The sequence below is a fragment of the Oryx dammah genome, unplaced genomic scaffold, assembly GCF_014754425.2.
Source record: "Oryx dammah isolate SB20612 unplaced genomic scaffold, SCBI_Odam_1.1 HiC_scaffold_4, whole genome shotgun sequence".
Taxonomy (NCBI): Eukaryota; Metazoa; Chordata; class Mammalia; order Artiodactyla; family Bovidae; genus Oryx; species Oryx dammah.
Genome location: NW_024070188.1, coordinates 3,658,097 through 3,677,460, shown reverse-complemented (window position 1 = coordinate 3,677,460; position 19,364 = coordinate 3,658,097). Strand labels below are relative to the sequence as shown.

The 19,364-nt window shown below is 36.8% G+C and overlaps 1 non-coding gene across 1 annotated transcript; it reads right to left on the bottom strand.

Annotated features, from left to right (window-relative positions):
- Positions 1–8,717: 8,717 nt before the first annotated feature.
- TRNAG-UCC lies at positions 8,718–8,790 on the bottom strand. Its single transcript has one exon. It is a non-coding gene; the product is annotated as a tRNA-Gly (tRNA).
- Positions 8,791–19,364: the final 10,574 nt, after the last annotated feature.

Genomic DNA, 19,364 nt, shown 5'->3' with positions numbered 1-19,364 from the left:
AAGTCAGGAACAAGACAAGGGTGCCCACTTTCACCACTACTATTCAACATAGTTCTGGAAGTTTTAGCCACAGCAATCAGAGCAGAAAAAGAAATAAAAGGAATCCAAATTGGAAAAGAAGAAGTAAAACTGTCACTGTTTGCAGATGACATGATCCTCTACATAGAAAACACTAAAGACTCTACCAGAAAATTACTAGAGCTAATTAATGAATATAGTAAAGTTGCAGGATATAAAATCAACACACAGAAATCCCTTGCATTCCTATACACTAATAATGAGAAAGTAGAAGAAGAAATTAAGGAAACAATTCCATTCACCATTGCAACAAAAAGAATAAAATACTTAAGAATATATCTACCTAAAGAAACTAAAGACCTATATACAGAAAACTATAAAACACTGATGAAAGAAATCAAAGAGGACACTAATAGATGGAGAAATATACCATGCTCATGGATCGGAAGAATCAATATAGTGAAAATGAGTATATTACCCAAAGCAATTTACAAATTCAATGTAATCCCTATCAAGATACCAGCGATATTTTTCACAGAACTAGAACAAATAATTCCAAGATTTGTGTGGAAATACAAAATCCACGAATAGCCAAAGCAATCTTGAGAAAGAAGAATGGAACTGGAGGAATCAATTTGCCTGACTTCAGGCTCTACTACAAAGCCACAGCCATCAAGACAGTATGGTATTGGCACAAAGACAGACATATAGATCAATGGAACAAAATAGAAAGCCCAGAGATAAATCCACATACATATGGACACCTTATCTTTGACAAAGGAGGCAAGAATATAAAATGGAGTAAAGACAATCTCTTTAACAAGTGGTGCTGGGAAAACTGGTCAACCACTTGTAAAAGAATGAAACTAGATCACTTTCTAACACCGCACACAAAGATAAACTCAAAATGGATTAAAGATCTAAATGTAAGACCAGAAACTATAAAACTCCTAGAGGAGAACATAGGCAAAACACTCTCCGACATAAACCACAGCAGGATCCTCTATGATCCACCTCCCAGAATTCTGGAAATAAAAGCAAAAATAAACAAATGGGATCTAATTAAAATTAAAAGCTTCTGCACAACAAAGGAAAACATAAGCATAAGCAAAGTGAAAAGACAGCCTTCCGAATGGGAGAAAATAATAGCAAATGAAGCAACTGACAAACAACTAATCTCAAAAATATACAAGCAACTCCTGCAGCTCAATTCCAGAAAAATAAACGACCCAATGAAAAAATGGGCCAAAGAACTAAATAGACATTTCTCCAAAGAAGACATACGGATGGCTAACAAACACATGAAAAGATGCTCAACATCACTCATTATTAGAGAAATGCAAATCAAAACCACAATGAGGTACCACTTCACACCAGTCAGAATGTCTGCAATCCAAAAATCTGCAAGCAATAAATGCTGGAGAGGGTGTGGAGAGAAGGGAACCCTCCTACACTGTTGGTGGGAATACAAACTAGTACAGCCACTATGGAGAACAGTGTGGAGATTCCTTAAACAATTGCAAATAGAAATGCCTTATGACCCAGCAATCCCACTGTTGGGCATACACACAGAGGAAACCAGAATTGAAAGAGACACATGTACCCCAATGTTCATCGCAGCACTGTTTATAATAGCCAGGACATGGAAACAACCTAGATGTCCATCAGCAGATGAATGGATAAGAAAGCTGTGGTACATATACACAATGGAGTATTACTCAGCCATTAAAAAGAATACATTTGAATCAGTTCTGCTGAGATGGATGAAACTGGAGCCGATTATACAGAGTGAAGTGAGCCAGAAAGAAAAACACCAATACAGTATACTAACACATATATATGGAATTTAGGAAGATGGCAATGATGACCCTGTATGCAGGACAGCAAAAATGACACAGATGTGTATAGCGGACTTTTGGACTCAAAGGGAGAGGGAGAGGGTGTGATGATTTGGGAGAATGGCATTGAAACATGTATAATATCATGTAAGAATCGAAATGCCAGTCTATGTCTGATGCAGGATATGACACGCTTGGGGCTGACGCGCGGGGATGACCCAGAGAGATGTTGTGGGGAGGGGGGTGGGAGGGGGGTTCATGTTTGGGAACGCATGTACACCTGTGGTGGATTCATGTCAATCTATGCCAAAACCAATACAGAATTGTAAAGTAAAAATGAAAAATAAATAAATAAATTTTAAAAAAATAAAATAAAAATAAAAGTATAATGATCTTGCCTCTACATAGAACGATATTATTGAAAAGTGTTGCAATGATATAAACAGAAAATTAGATTTTTTTGCCTTAATTATGTGATGATTTTTCCTTAGATGACCTTTATATTTTCATTTTGAGAACTAAGTTTTTAAGTTGAGCATGAGCCAAATTATTGTAATTTCAGTTATTTGATTATGTGAGCACTTCTGTTCTTAGGCTGTAAGTTCCTTAAGTGCAGGTGCCAAATAATTTTTGTACTCTCAGAGCGATCCTGACATATCAGTGGTTACTCACTAAATTCATCTTTAATTAATTATGATATTTTAAGCAAAAAGCTACTCTGATAATCCTTTGCAATATTTGTACTAAATTCAAACTGTTCTCCAATGACTATGCTGTTTTTTTGTGTGTGAAATGAGTTTTTTGTTTGTTTTACATTTCTCAAACACAGCATGTCAATCAGCTATCCAAAAACATTCACATTTCTATCTTGAGAGGCACCAGCCTTCCTTTATCAAAGTTTACAGAAGTGACACAAATGGTAGCCTCATGCCTGTTTAGAGTATGTACCTTGAGAACACATGAGACATGAAATGCTTTTGTGCATATATAATTGATGCCATGTTCAGACATGAAAAAGGCTTTGTTTGAACTTTTTCTAAAGTAGATATCATCTATTCTGGACACTTGACTCTCAGCTTCAGTGGCTCAATTATTGGTTGGGTCTCAAGTTCAAATTTCTCTTCTGAAAACTCTCTCACACACACACATTCATTAATCTCAAGGATTATTTATTTTCAACACCACTCATTTGATTCTACTTTGTGCCAGAAATTATACATGGATGGGTAAAAATCAATTATACAAAGTTTAGACAATTGGTATAGAGAATAAAAATCAAGTCCCCCTTACCTTCCTCCCCATCCCTTTCCCCTTCTATAATGGTAGCCACAGTGGTTAACAATTGGAATGTACCCTTCTGGACTTTTTCCTTTGTATTTGTAAACTGATATGTATAGCTGCAGATATATACAGTGCAGAGTTGTTATTTTGAGGATTTTATTAACATAAATGGTATCATGTTTTATGATTTTCCTTTTCCTGTTATCTTCCCCAAGAGATTTTCCTGTCTATACAACACCTTATTTTATAGAAAAGTTAAGACTCAGAAAGGTGAAGCAACTTGCCCAAGATCACACAGCTACTAGTCCCAAACTTCAAGACAGATAACTTCTCTACATCAATAGGAATGTGTATTTTACCACTCCAGCAACAATAAACTTTAAAAACATCAGGGCTCACCACAGTGAAAAGTTGTCTTTCATTCACTTAAAAGATCTGTCATGGTGGCCCTGGCTCCCCACATCCCCTTCCCTCTAGGACTCAAGAAGCAACCTCTGCCAATCTCACACAGCAGAGAAAAAGCAGAGATGTCAAGGTATAATCTGGCCCACAGAGCTTCCACACTGACCTTCCATTGGCCAAAGCAAGTTACAGCCTGACACGTAACTTGCTTTAACCAACATGTGGCCTGACATCAAGAGGGTGGGGAAGCATAACCCTCAGCAGGAAGAAGAGTCATAATAGTTGACGATCATGATACAACATGTATGCAGCCTTCTTTCTCCTTTTCATTCTTTTGATTTGTTTGATTTGTCTTTTCTTTTTTTCTGATTCCATTTTTTCTCTCTACTAATTTGAAGATTACTTTTAATGTTTGTTATAAAATGTTAGATGCACATTTAACTCTTTAAAGACTAAAGTTATTATTTTTATCTTCCCAAACAATACAATTTAATTCTAATTGACTTGCAGGCTATTTGACTCCTTTTTCTTACTTTATAAATCACACTTTATTTTAGTACTTTTTAGTTTTATAGATAGTGTTGAGATTTATCCCATTTTTACCAGTCTGCTAATATTTCCTTATGTAATCCCAGAATATTTTGTAGCATCATTTTCTAGACTTCTGGAGTAAATACTTTATCATTTTAATAAGGAGGTTTAGTAAAGAATTGTTAGTAGTAAAATCTCCCTCTTATGATATAGGAAACAAGATATGAGTTACATTATTCTGGGTTAAGATTTATTTTTTAAAACACTATGAAATTGTTATTCTACTGTCTTCTGGCTACCATTAGTGAGATAAAAAAATACTCTGTGTATCTAAATGCTGTTTCCTGTACTTAACATGTCTTTTTTTTCTCTGTCTGCATCTAAGATTTTCTGTTTTTTTGATGATTTTCAGTTTCAATCTAATGAGACTTGAGTTTGACCACAAATATTCTCAAGGGTTTAAATATGCTTAGTTTATCTCTAGGGAGATTTACCTTTTCTCCTTTCATTCAGAAATTCTGCAGAAAATACTTACTTTGCATCCATTCAGAAGATGCAACTTCCTTGTCTGATCTTATCTGAAAGGTCTCCTATCAGACTTCACATGGAACGTGCTCTGGGCTTTGCCTTTTGACTCCATCCAGCCATGAAAATAAAGGCCATGGAACCAACTGTGGAAAAGTGGATTTCTCCAGAGAAGCCAGGTACTTGTCAGTTACTCACTCATCTCTCTGGATTCATTCTCCTAACTATACTTTTGCCTCCAGAGAATTTCTCTTATTTTTTTTTTTTCCTGGCCCAGCAATGCATTTGTAGATTTATCTGTAGGTGATTTTCAGATGAGGTGGGCAGGAAAGCTAGTGCGCCAAATGACTATAAATGAAAATACCTGACGGACTTAACCAAGGAAATGAAATCACCAGCAAAAAAATTAATTGACTAGAATACATTAAATAGTAGTTACTGAATACATTTATAAAATAAGAAAAAATATATGGTATTTTCTGTTATTAAATACCAGCCATTTCAAAGAAGGAATGGATTATCACTAAGCCCAATATTTTGAGGTAATCAATACAAACATACTATGAGCACTGAGAAATGGCTGACAGAGAGATTGAGAACTCTCCATAACTGTGCATCTATTTGTGGTCTGGTGATACACGAACCATAGCTTTTTCTAATAGGCTATATATTGGCTTATCTTTCCATCACTCACAGCTTTCTGCTTTATGGAACATCTCCATAATAAGGCCAATAACCAAAATTTTAGAAAAGCAGACCTGATTGAAATTTAAAAAGTGTTTGTCAGGGAGTGCAGCCCAGGAGATACACATTTAAGAAACACTTGAATTGTGTTCTGCTGGAGTACAAAACAGAGGAGGCTTACAAAAGCGAAATCACAAGATTACAGTTAATCATTTAGTTTTTTGAGTTGCTTATCAAGAATTATAATTTAAATTGGCAAGAAGTAAAGGTGCTTGAGGTTAGGGTTCATTGGAGTCTGAGACAGATGCATAATTACAAGGGGAGAGCTTAAGACTGTTGGCAGGTGGTGTTCTAAGTATGGCTGGTGGTGTCCTTGGGTCTCATACAGTTCAAACAAACTTAGATTGTAAATGGTGCAGAGACAAGTCTGAGACCCGAATCTCTATGGCCACCTGATTCCTTTTTTTAAAACCTGAACTTGATTACTTCAATATAATTTCAGTTCGCTGCTGCTGCTTCTAAGTCGCTTCAGTCGTGTCCGACTCTGGGTGACCCCAGAGATGACAGCCCACCAGGCTCCCCCGTCCCTGGGATTCTCCAGGCAAGAACACTGGAGTCGGTTGCCATTTCCTTCTCCAATGCATGAAAGTGAAAAGTGAAAAGTGAAAGGGAAGTCTCTCAGTTGTATGCGACTCTTAGCATTATCAGGGTCTAACTCTGATTTTGTGTATCACTAAGTGTTTCACTGTCCTTCCCAGCCTAATTCAGATACTCAACTGAAATAATTCATCTTTATCCCCACCCCAAACTCTGCTCCTTGGCTCTAAAATGTTCCCAATCTGATCCCATTCTCATGAGGCCTTAGCTATATCCACATTCCATTTCAGCACTGAATCATAGTGATTTTCCTTTATGCTACTGACTTGTGTTTGCCACTAGAGGCTTTTAAGAAAATTCTTCTTCCTCATGTCCTCATGATATTAGTAAGGGAGAATTAAGAAGGTAGAAATACTTTAAAAAATTAAATATTTAAATGTTACTCAATTGTAGAAAGCAATGGATTAGTCAGATTCAAGTACAAAATGTCTTTTCTTTTTGTTTTTCGTTTTTTGTTTTTTGGGTTTTTTTTTTTGTCATTTTTAATATATTTTATTTTATTTTTATTTTTTAATTTTATTTTTACTTTATTTTAATTTACAGATCTAAGAGTTAATTATGACCCTAGGGCAAAAATAATACTCTTTCAACAGCAGCTATTGTCTGCAAAAGATGCTTTTGAAACATACATAACAGGTGAAGCAGTTGAAAGGAAGCAGTTGAAGATCTTGGACATTTATTTAAATGAGTTTAGCTTTCCCAAGTTGGATCTGCTTCAGAAATAGGTAGTACATGTTTGTGCTGAGATCACACGATCTGAAGTGTGCCAGTTGGAAAGAACCTCCACTAGTAGTTACTGTCTTAAGTTCTAAAATTGAAGTTCTGTTTTGGAATATGAAGACATTTGATTCTCTATTAAAATCTCTTCCCTACTTCCGCCTCTGTCCCATGAGTGCCACCCTAATTTATTTGAGCAGTGTGCTTATGCGCTCTTGCTCAGTCACTCAGTCTTGTCCGACTCTTTGTGACCCCATGGACTGTAGCCTGCCAGGCTCCTGTATCCCTGAGATTCTCCAGGCAAGAAAACTGGAGTGGGTTGTCATGCCCTCCACCAAAGCATCTTCCCAACCCAGGGATCGAACCCACATCACCTGTGTCTCCTGCACTGGCAATCAGATGCTTTAACTCTGAGCCACTTGGGAAGCCATATGATAGTAATACCCTCTCAATAATTAGTTTAAAATAATATTTTAAATTTTGACATCTTAAGTAGAAGAACATTTTGAATGAACACCATTGTGTTTCTCAGATTAAACCTGTAATATGGCTAATTTTTAATTTTGAAAAAGTACTGATACTCCTATCTTGCTATCGTTAGTGGGAAAAGCTCTTATTTGGAGCTTTTTTCAAATACATTTTGAAATATTTTAATAGACATATAATTAGTCAAACTGTTAGAACCATTCTTCTGTAAAGAAAAACCCTTAAACTTATTTTTTCAGTGTACTTTGGAAAGTAATGTTAAAATAAAAGTCAAAAAGCAACAGAATCATTAATTTGGTGTTTATATTACTGCTATCCTGCTGTAGTTACAGAGCTCCTATAAAGTTTTATTTGCAGGCTATGAAGATAGAGTGAGGCATAATGAAATTATACTAATGGAAAGTCTGTTCAAAACTAAATGTTTAATTACCAGAAAGTCAAAACTGAGTTAGACTATGCCAAATCAGACACCCTTTATCATCAAGATGAAAAGAATGTGGGAGACAAAACAGTTCTAAACACATTTGTGATTTTATGTTCTTCCTCAAGACACAAAACAAAATGCTCAGTTGTGAAGCAGCGAAACAACCTGCTAATTTTATAACGATAGACCCTAAGAATAAGCAACAATCATTCTCTTTTTTGTTGTGTAACTGATAACTCAAAATCCCCCCTCAAGAAAAATCACTTAACTTTATTTATAGTTGCCAAAACTTGGAAACGCTTAACATAAAGATAACGAATGGATGTGGGGCGGCTGAGTGGAACATCTTGCCTAGACTTCTGTATTCCATTGCACATCAAGTTGCTAAAGAGAGCTTGACTTAATAATTGCAGGAAGGAACTTAGTTCAAGTTCACAGACATATTCTCATTGTCCCACCATCATATATATGTGCTTTTGGACATAGATGAATTCTGCTCATCATTTAGAATCCAATATTCTGCTTGTATCCATTAATGGCTCCTTGCAAATCCTCTAATAAAGATCAAGGCCAACCTCTCCTAACCCCTTGCCATATGCGAAGGGATTAGATCCCACTTAGTATTTTATTACACGTAAAAATATTCTATTTATAGGTTCTGCAGTGAAAAAAAAAAAGAAAAAAAATTACTAGCTAACACTTAAATAATATGGAGTGATTTTAACATAAAAGATACTTGGAAAAGTAGAAACTTTATACACATTTAACAAAAATAACATTGTCATCATTAACTACATGGGTTTTGAGAGCTTAATCTTCCCAATGGTCCAAAGTCACATTAGCTTCTGGAATATAACCAAGGGTAGTAATCAAGGTTTAATGCTCTATCAAAGAAGCATCAAGGGCCTCAGTTCCTTGATTCCAAGGTCACTAATTAGTGATTTGTTTTTGTTTGTGGTTGGTGGGAATGTTCAAGAGAATAAGCTCAATTTAAAGTTTATGAAGAATTGGAAGACTATTACTCAAAATGATATTTTCTTTTTTTTCTTTTTATTTGACTGTCCCAAGTCTTTCAGCACTCAGAATATTCATTATCCTGTGAAGGATCTTCATTGAGGCATACAGAATCTTTGGTTGTGGAATGTGGGATCTAGTTCCCTGACCAGGGATTGAACCTAGATCCTCTGCATTGGAAGTACAGAGTCTTAGCCACTGGACCACCATGGAAATCCCAAAATGACATTTTCAGTAGTTTTACATATATATAAAACTACTGAAAATATATAACTGGTGGTCGTGTTTTAGTTGCTGGGCTGTGTCTGACTCTTGCAACCCCATGGACTGTAGCCTGCCAGGCTCCTCTGCCCATGGAATTCTCCAGGCAAGAATCAAGAATACTGGAGTGGGTTGCCATTTCCTCTCCACAGGTTCTTCCCGACTGAGGGACTGAAACTGCCTCTCCTCCACTGGCAGACTGGCAGGCAGATTCTTCACCACCGAACCACCTGGGAAGTCCCGAGTGAATATTCAGTTCAGTTCAGTTCATTTCAGTCACTCAGTCATGTCCGACTCTTTGCGACCCCATGAATCACAGCATGCCAGGCCTCCCTGTCCATCACCAACTCCCAGAGTTCACTCAGACTCACGTCCATCGAGTCAGTGATGCCATCCAGCCATCTCATCCTCTGTCGTCCCCTTCTCCTCCTGCCCCCAATCTCTCCCAGCATCAGAGTCTTTTCCAATGAGTCAACTCTTCGCACGAGGTGGCCAAAGTACTGCAGTTTCAGCTTTAGCATCATTCCTTCCAAAGAAATCCCAGGGCTGATCTCAACACTAAAAAGAAAGGAAGTGTCAAGCCATGAAAAGACATGGGAAAAGAAGTCAGTCTGAAAAGGCTACAAACTGTATGATTACAACAATATGACATTCTAGTACAGGCAAAACTACAGAGACCATAAGAGATGAGTGGTTGGCAGAGGCTAGAGGGGAAGAAGGGATGGATAGGCAGAATATAGATGATATTTTTTAAGATATTGAAATTATTGTGCATAATACTATAATGAGGGATACATGTCATTATACATTTGTCATAATCCACAGAATGTACATCAAGTGACCCTAATAGAAACTATGGATTTGGGATGATGATGATGTGTCAGTATAGTTTCTTTGCTTGTAACTAAGTAAGTAAGTGTTAGTCGCTCAGTCATGCCCAACTCTTTGTGACCCTGTGGACTGCAGCCCAGCAGGCTCCTCTGTCCATGAGATTTTCCAGGCAAGTGTACTGGACTGGGTTGCTGTTTCCTTCTCCACAGTATCTTCCCAACCCAAGGATCGAACCCAGGTCTCCTGCACTGCAGGCAGATTCTTTACTGACTGAGCTACAAGGGAAGTCCAGGTACTACTGTATTAGACGATGATAGTGGAGGAGGCTATACACAGGTGGGGGCCTCCTGGAGCTCTCTCTACTTTCTGCTCAGTTTTGCTGTGAATCTGAAATGGCTCTTAAAAATAAAGTTCGTTTTTAAAAATGTACATTTTAAAATTCTGTCCACTGAAAATGACTAGGAAAATAAAATAAAAGATCACCTTGGCAATAATGAGCACCCTAGTGCCTGAGTGGTACTACCTAATGTCTTTCCCACTAAAATAAATCAAAGCTCCATAAAGAAATAGGTGGTAAAAGGCTGGCAGAGGAATTATACAAGATGTGACTGGGACATCTTATAATAGAAAGCAATAAAACTAATTCAAACTTCTATGACCATGTCAACAATACTCAAGAGTTGACTTGAGCCTTTTACTCGGCAAAGGTAGGGTGGCTTGAGTCACAGAAAGACTAATAGCTGAAGCAGATTGAAATAAACCAAATGAGTACAGAAGTACATTTTTAAAATGCAGTTAGCAGTCACCTTAGAAGGATGCTGGGAAAACAATTAATTTAAAAAATAAGTACACTAAGGGAAATAATCAAGCATTCATCCTTTCTATGTGAACAAAACTTTGGAGTAACCAAATCTAATAGCTGATTCTTCACAGTTATATTCCAGCTTAAGAGGAAAAAAGGAAGAATAATTAGTAAAGGTAGACTATTCCCACTTTGCAAACCTATAATGAAATAATTAATCTAAACAATAATTGTTAATGTTTGCCAGTGCCATAAAATGAAGGACCACCAGCCACTAGGTATCCCTGATAGAAGTATATGATGACATTCATAAAATAATTTTAACCAAATAAATAAAAAATAAAATCTGAAAATGATCAAATCTCTAGATTTGGCTATCAGTTTCCAGAAAATGCAGGGAACATGTCAAACAATGCCAGAAGAATAAAAAGTAAATCAAAGGGGAAAATGTTAGCTAATTAAGAAATTTTGAATATTGATGGGATTTTAAGTTATTGAAATTAATTATGTTGTATTTCCAAATGGTATAATGGTATTATGATTGTACTTTACAAAGGTCTTTATCTTTTTTAAAATATTTAGTGAAATAGTTAAAGATGAAAGATGTTATGTCTGGAAATTGTTTCAAAATAATCCAGTGTGTCTTAGTGGGCAAGGACAAAACAAAAATTGTGTCTGTGAGTGACAATTGTTGAAGATGCTAAATGGGTACATAGAGGATTTATAATTATGGTAAGAAATATCAAACCTCCCCATACGTGTTAACAGATTAAAGGCTAAAATACATACAAGCAAAATATATACTTGAGACATGAGGCTTTAACAAACCCCTTTGGAATTCTTAATACTGGTAATGATGCTTGGAAGATGCTCAGGAGAAATTTAGAAATGGAGACCCTACAGCAATATAATATGGGCAAATATTGCATTAACTAAATAGTTTTCTCCCAAAGGAATTCATGGTTTCAGGATTGGATTTTGTTAAAAATGCCAAAATGTTAACCTCTTCTCCATCAATAAAAAACCAGGTCTGTTTAAAATAGAAGATATATTCATGTAAACTGAACAGCAAGGAGCATTCTAGGATCCTTGAAATAATTGTAAGCATTTATTTTGAAAACTAAAGGTACATCCAGAACATCCTGAATAAATATACTAGAACTATGGATTATCATATACCCAACTATGGAAGGATAAAGACTTCCTTGATGGCTCAGTGGTAAAGAATCCGCCTGCAGTTTAGGAGACGCAGGAGACTTGTGTTCACTTCCTGGGTCAGGAAGATCCCCGGGAGGAGGCCATGGCACCCCACTCCAGTATTCTTGCCTGGAGAATCCCATGGACAGAGGAGCCTGGCTGGATACAGTCCATGAGGCTGCAAAGAGCTGGACAAGACTTGAGCACACATGCACACGCACTTGTGTGGAAGGATAACCCTGTTTGTCATAGGAAGGGAAATTTTCTATGATGTTTGATAAACTTGAGATCTACATTTCTGAATATTAGATTTTAACTTTAAGATATATTACAGAGAATAATAATCAAAATATTAACCATATATTCAAGCCAGATTACTTTGATAGAATCCTGAATAGAACACTGTTTGATGCAGATTATATTCTTATTACCTATTTATTACATTAAGAAATATATTCAATGGGCACTGAGTTTCAGTTTTGCCAGATGAGACCTGGAGACGGCTGATGGTGACAGTTGCACAACATGAATGAACTTAATGCTGCAGAACTGTATGCTTGAAAACAGTATGGGAGTAAAGTTTGTATCATGTTTATTTTACCTTAATTGTAAAAAGATTATGGAGACATTAGCAGAACAAAAAATAATATGGTGCAGAAATCAAACGATCTTACATTATTTGGTGGACCAAAAGTTTCAAACTCTTTGGCCTACCCAATAAAACTATGTGCAATTTAGAAACAGTCATGAAAACTCTGGTGTTCAATTTAGTGGCATGATGCATAGAAAAACAGATAACACAAAGTTTCATCATGCAGCATTAAAAACCTTGCTTATTACATTAGTGACATTCATTAACTCAGGCATCTAGAAAAAATCTGAAGCATAAAAATAGCCTGATAATACTGAAAAAAAAATTTTAACTTAATTGCCTTTTCTATATATATTAAATGCTTACATATATTACAGAGGATTTTATGTATTCTATTCATTTTTGCATCTTGGGTATAATTTTATATATTATATATAATTATATTTTATATATAAATTATATATAAATTTAATTTTGTTTATATATAAATTATATATGTGTATATTATATATATACATCTATACTTATATATATATACACATATATAATTTATATATATTATATCTAATACACATCTATACTTATATATATGTGTATATATATATATATATATATATATATAATTTTATATATGTGGTACACTGTCTTGGAAGACAATTCTCCATGGTCTCTCATGTTTCCGGACAATGGCTGTCTCTGTCAATGACACTCTTTTCAAGAGTGTTTATGATGCTTTCGCACTGTGGTGCTGAAGATGACTCTTGAGAGTCCCTTGGACAGCAAGGAGATCAAACCAAGCAATCCTAAAGGAAATCAACCCTGAATATTCATTGGAAGGACTGATGCTGAAGCTGAAGCTCCAGTACTTTGGTTACCTGATACGAAAAGCCGATTCACTGGAAAAGACCCTGATGCTGGGAAAGATTCAGGGCAGGAAGAAAAGGGGGCAACAGAGAATGAGGTGGTTGAATGGTGTCACCGACTCAATGGACATGAATTTGAGCAAACTCCAGGAGATGGTAAGGACAGGGAAGGCTGGGGTGCTGCAGTCCTTGGAGTTGCAGAGTCTGACATAACTGAGCGACTAACACTTTCATTTTCCCTTATTATATCAAGCATCGAGACCTCTGTGTCTCAGTAATTGACCCTGTTTAAATGATCTCAATAGAAGTTAGTACATGTCTGTTTCTCTACGCCTTGATTTCTTTGTAACAACAAAAAAAGGGGGAGTTACAATTCAAGAGACAAATCACAAGTATATTCTGAAAGCTAACGAGGAAATGCGGCTGACTTCTTTAGATAAAAGGCATTACGGATTGAAATTACTATTTGATTTTGACGCTCCTGCCAAGGGACTGCCTGTGTGTTTCTCTCTAAATAAAATGCAATTTGTTCCCGGGAGAGAAGCCTCTAACCTATTCAGCACTCAATGGTACAGGATGAATACCACATCTCTCTAAATTATATTTTCTCTCACTTCTAACAGTGTATATATTTTGTAAGTCAGTATCTTCACTAGTCTCTCAGCAGGTCTGGATTTTGCAGTTCTATTGAGATACCCTCTGTCCTCATTATTTAATTTTCATTGAAATGTATCCTTATCATGATTTTACTAATTTGAATTTAATAAGCATATGGAAATTACTTAGCATCCACTAATAAAGTTATTGTTTTTACTTTTCATCAGAACTTTACAAAATACCAGATGCAATAACAAGTTTTGTTTTGTTTTTCATATTTGCAGATTGAGATAAGTGCCATATGGAAGGAAAATGGTAAAATTAACAAAAGCTGAGGCTAAAAAGATAAACTACTGGTGGTTCTCAATTTTGCCTTGAGCTAGACTTGAAAATGAAGCCAAATAACAATCTCCTCTAAAACATAAAGTTGTGAAGAAATCACATTCAATAGTTGTCTCCTTGGCTTTGCTTAAAACCATTCTTTTTTTTTTTTTTAACCAAAAATGCTTTCATGCTTAAACTCCTAGTTTGAATGGTTTCCTTTATATCAAGGCTAGAATCATTATACAAATCTTTAAAACAAAGATTTATAAGATGTACCCTTCTTGAAATTGGCCGGAAGAAAAAAATCTAGGTTAATTATTTGTTCCATTTTATTAAAAAATTAAATTTTTATTATTCATTTTTTTTTCATACTATGGTCAGGAATGTACCATTTAATGTACCATTAAAATAAGTAACTCCCTCAAGGGCCTGCTCTTTATCTTTTATCTTTCTAAATCATTTTCATATTCTTATCTAGTTCTATATTACCATATTTCATTATGTTTGAAAAGCACCTTGGAAGCAGTTTTGCCCATTTAAATATCTCTGCAACAAAAATGGGTCTTACAAAGGGTATCCAGCATATTCCCTGTCTGGTCTCAATATCCATTCTCCATCCACTGGGACTTTTCTCTGGCTTAATTTCTGGCCAGGGTGTGCTGAGCCCGCTGGGTTTTCTTGTCCTCTGGATACTGGTAGGGTCATGGAGTGGGAAGCTCCAGCAGCAGGACAGAGGGAAAAAAAGTCAGAAAATAAGCTCCTTCAGCTCTGTCTTGAAGACTTTGGTGCAGCAGTTGTGTCATTTTGTTGTGTCTGGAGACTGGCAGTTTAGAGCCAACATCTAATGTGATCATTGACATGTGCAACTGAATCCCAGAATTCCCTTTCAATGGCTGTTTCTTCAGGTCACTTCTGGACAAAAAAAAAAAAAAATGTATTTTCCCATCAGGAAGGAAAAATCCCATCAGGAGGGAAATGACATACTCAAAAGGGTTAATATATATATATATATATATATATATATATGGTTAAATAATATATGTATATATAAAGTTAAATAAAGGGCCAGTTGACTGAGGTGTGAAAAGGTTAAGGAAACAAACAAGGACCACAATGCAAGCAGGACCTAGCAACAACTGGAAGCCTTCAGCAACCCTTATTTGGAAGGGTTAGGGGAACAAGCTGCTGTGACTGCTAACTACTATGGGAGGTTAGGAGCCAGACAAGAGCCTGAGTCTTAGGTGGAGGAGCACAGTTACTACTGGTCAGAGGAGGGCTGATGGAAGTTAGGTGACGGTTGGAGCTTTGGCCTTAGTTCATCTCATAATAGGTCCAGTGGGACTACAGAACTCTCCTATAGTTATTTCCTCAAGCCCAGGATTCATAGTAAGATTAGATCAAGAGGGTCTATGGAATCTCTGATAAACCTTAATGGGGACCCATAATACAAGTCCCTAGGGTCTTAGAATGAGGCTATGTCATATTCTGTCCAAAATTATTCTCTACTTGAAAAGCAGTTTTTGGTGACAACACTGTTTGATCCCTGAATATTCATTGAAATGACTAACGCTGAAGCTGAAGCTCAAATACTTTGGCCACCTGATGTGAAGAGCCAACCCACTGGAAAAAACCCTGATGCTGGGAAAGATTGAGAGCAGGAGAAGAGGGCAACAGAGGATGAGACAGTTGGATGGCATCATAGACTGAATGGACCTGAGTTTGAGCAGCCTCTGGGAGATAGTCAAGGACTGAGAAGCTTGACATGCTGTAGTCCATGGTGTCGCAAAGAGTTGGACATGACTTAGCAACTGGAAAACAACAGTGGTTGATTATGGTGCATCAGATTACTACGCCACCTCAACTCCCATCTGGACCAGGCATTCCCAATCCAAAAAGTCATAGTATTTAATGTACTGAGTAGTATCTCATTTTAGGACACCTGTCCCCAGCTGCTCCAGTATGCAAAATTAAACTTCATAAGCTTATGGCCAACTGGGGATTTTCCTGGACCAAAGGAAGAAAGATACAGGCCAGGTATATGGATGGGTCTGCAAGAGAATATGGAACCAGTTGGAAGTGAAGGGTTGCATTACCTTGACTGTTAGGGTAGTCGTGAAATATAGCAATAAAATTATATGCTCCCAGTGGGAAGAACTCTACATAGGATATTTAGTTATCTATTTTACAGCATGGCAATTATGACCTGAGGTAAGAATCTGTACTCATTCAGAATTCCTAACCCATTGGTCAAGGACTTAAATGAAAGAGTATTTGAAGGTGAATGTGATAGCACAAAGAGCTGACTGTCAAATCATTTTTATAAATACATATTATTACTCAGTAACAACATTTACATATAATTTAGAGGATAATCAGGAGATACAGGCAGGGATAAAATTTCTTCATGGATTCAACAGGCTGGTTCAAATGTCGTCAGAGCCCAAACTGCCAAATGCAAAAGAATGTGGCTGAGTTTCCACTATAGCATCATATAACGTGGTCAAAACCCACCAGATGCTCTGAGGCTGAGTTTCCACTATGGCATCATATAACGTGGTCAAAACCCACCAGATGCTCTGAGGCGTATTGATCACACTGAACATCTTTCACAATAGAGAGGATCTCAGTTTGTCTTCATAGAAGACATGCATATTTCATATTCATACCTACCTTTCTATTTACAAACTTTCTGAGAGCATCATCGTTTTTAGATTTATACAGTTCCTTTATATGCTACACTAATATTATCTCTAACCAAAATATGTATTTTACAGTGAAAAAGATATGCAACGAGCTTTTGACTACTCACTGATCTTATAAGTGTACCAATATCAGAAGTGGCTGGATTGATAGAGTGATAGGATGGCCTATTGAAGTCTCTGTTTTCTATCATCCAGGGGACAGCAAGAGAATATGGAAAGGGCCTTAAGTCAGCAACCAACATATGACATTATTTGCCCAAAGCCAGAATGCATGTGTTTGGGAATCAAGGGATGAAGGTCAAAATGGCCCATATCACTGAATGAATTATTTACTCCTTCCCTCTCAATCTTGGACTCATTGGATTTTGAGGACTTGTCAACATTTATCTAGAGAGAAATGCTTCCACCAGGAAACAGAAGCATGGGTCCACTAAATTGGAACTGACAGTGTATGTAGAAAACTATTTCTATTGCTGTTGTAACAAATCAGCACAAATTTAGTGTCTTAAAACAACACAAATTAATCACCTGGCAGTTCTAAAAGTTAGAAGTCCAACACGGATCTCATGGTACTAAAATCAAGATGCCAGCAGCGCAGCATGCCTTTGGAAAGGCTCTAAGGGAGAAATCCTGTCCTTGACTTTTAGCATTTCTAGAGGCCTCATAAAATCCCTTCACTCATGGTTCCCTCCCTCCATCTTCAAGGCCAACAATGTGAAATCTTTCTAGCCTTTCTTCTGTAGTTCCATCTCTCCTTATCTCACTTTTTCTGCCTCCTCTTCCACTTTTAAGAATGCTTATGATTACACTGGATTCACATAGATAATCCAGAATAATCTTTCTATTTTGGGGTCAGTTTATTCACAATCTTACTTCCATCTGCAACCTAGTTCCCCTTCACCATGTAACCTAACACATTCCCAGATTCCAGGACATCTTGGAGCATTATTCTACCAATTACAATGTCCCTTGGTTAGTTACAGCTTCTCATGTTGCTAAAACAATTGGTAAAAAATAATACTACTTCACTAGAAATGGAGATTATCCTTATTGTCAAACTGAATGACTTCACTTCACTTTTTTCTTCTATCATATCTTAATGACAAAGTCGGTCCTAATGTTTTCATTTAAGATTACAGAGATGTTGTTTTGTAATAAGACAGATATGTTTTCCCTTTGTTAGATAAGAATGAAAAATGATGGGCAAAAGGAGTCAATATCCCCCATTTGTTTTCTATAACCACTTTCTACTCTTTTCTAACCTACTCTGAGTTCTGAGCAATGATATCCATAAGCTGTCTCATCCAGGCTCTCTTGTCTGGCATCTGTTTGAGTTCATTCAAGAAATACTAGCAGCAGATAAAAGAGCAGGAGGAATCACGAGACTGAATATTTACTACCTAATTCCTTCCTTACAAGTATAGAGAAGTGGCTGAAGTTCTCTAGCTATGGCCACTGATTCCAATAAACTGCATGTCCAGGGATGGGAACGGATGTCAGCTGCTGTGAGTCTCTTTGTATTTCAGCATCACTTGTTACTTTTCTTACCCTGCCTACCCCTTTGGAAAGAGTACCATCATTAAACTCTTTTTAGTTACTGAGTATAACGTCTGTTCTCTGCCTGAACTCTAATTGAGAAATATGACAAGTACATATTTTTAATGATGCAAGTCAATGCACATCTACTTATCCTTCTATCTATTGCAATTTCTCCCTTTCTTTTTCCATTTACTGACTTTTCTGTCACTCTAGCTCTTGTTCTCTTTTGACTATTTCCAGGTAACACAACGTAAATCATAGGTCACAAGTCTCTTCATTTTGCATAAAATATGTAAAAATAAAGATTAGACTTTACATGTAAGATGTGGAATACAGTGTTTAAGAAAAGGGCTTTAGAATTTGCTGCTGCTGCTGCGGCTGCTGCTAAGTCGCTTCAGTCGTGTCCAACTCTGTGAGACCCCACAGATGGCAGCCCACCAGGCTCCCGTCCCTGGGATTCTCCAGGCAAGAACACTGGAGTGGGTTGCCATTTCCTTTTCCAGTGCATGAAAGTGAAAAGTGAAAGTAAAGTCACTCAGTCATGTGAGGCAAGATTATTTGAATTCAACTGCTGGTCAAGAAGTAATAAATCTACCAGAGGCCATTGCTCCCATTGATTAGAAGTAAAACTTCTGGCCAAAATACAAAAAGCAACCAAATGAGAATTCTGAAAAATTACCACTAACAGGTAGACTGAGGAAGTAAATGGTGAAGAATAATCTATAATGAGGCTAAATTTAAAAGGCTTTTCCCCTATCTTTTATCTTGATTTTAAGCCAGATAGTCCCATTGCAAAACTGCACAGTGGGGCATGGAGAGCCAAAAAATCCTGAGAGAAACTTTGCCTTTCTGGCCAGCAGCTTGGGACAGGAAGTCCCTCTGAGCCAGAATGTATAGGAGGAAGTGCTTCTTCTTCTTCTTTTTTTTTTTTTTAATTTTTGCACCATCCCAAAGACAATCTCATTTATAAATTATCCAGTGGTGATGGTCGTGGTGGCACAGGCATCAAAACCCTGAAAGAAAATCTAGAATAGAGCCTCCTGTCTCTGAACACTGTGGAAGGAATCTCTGTCATTTTT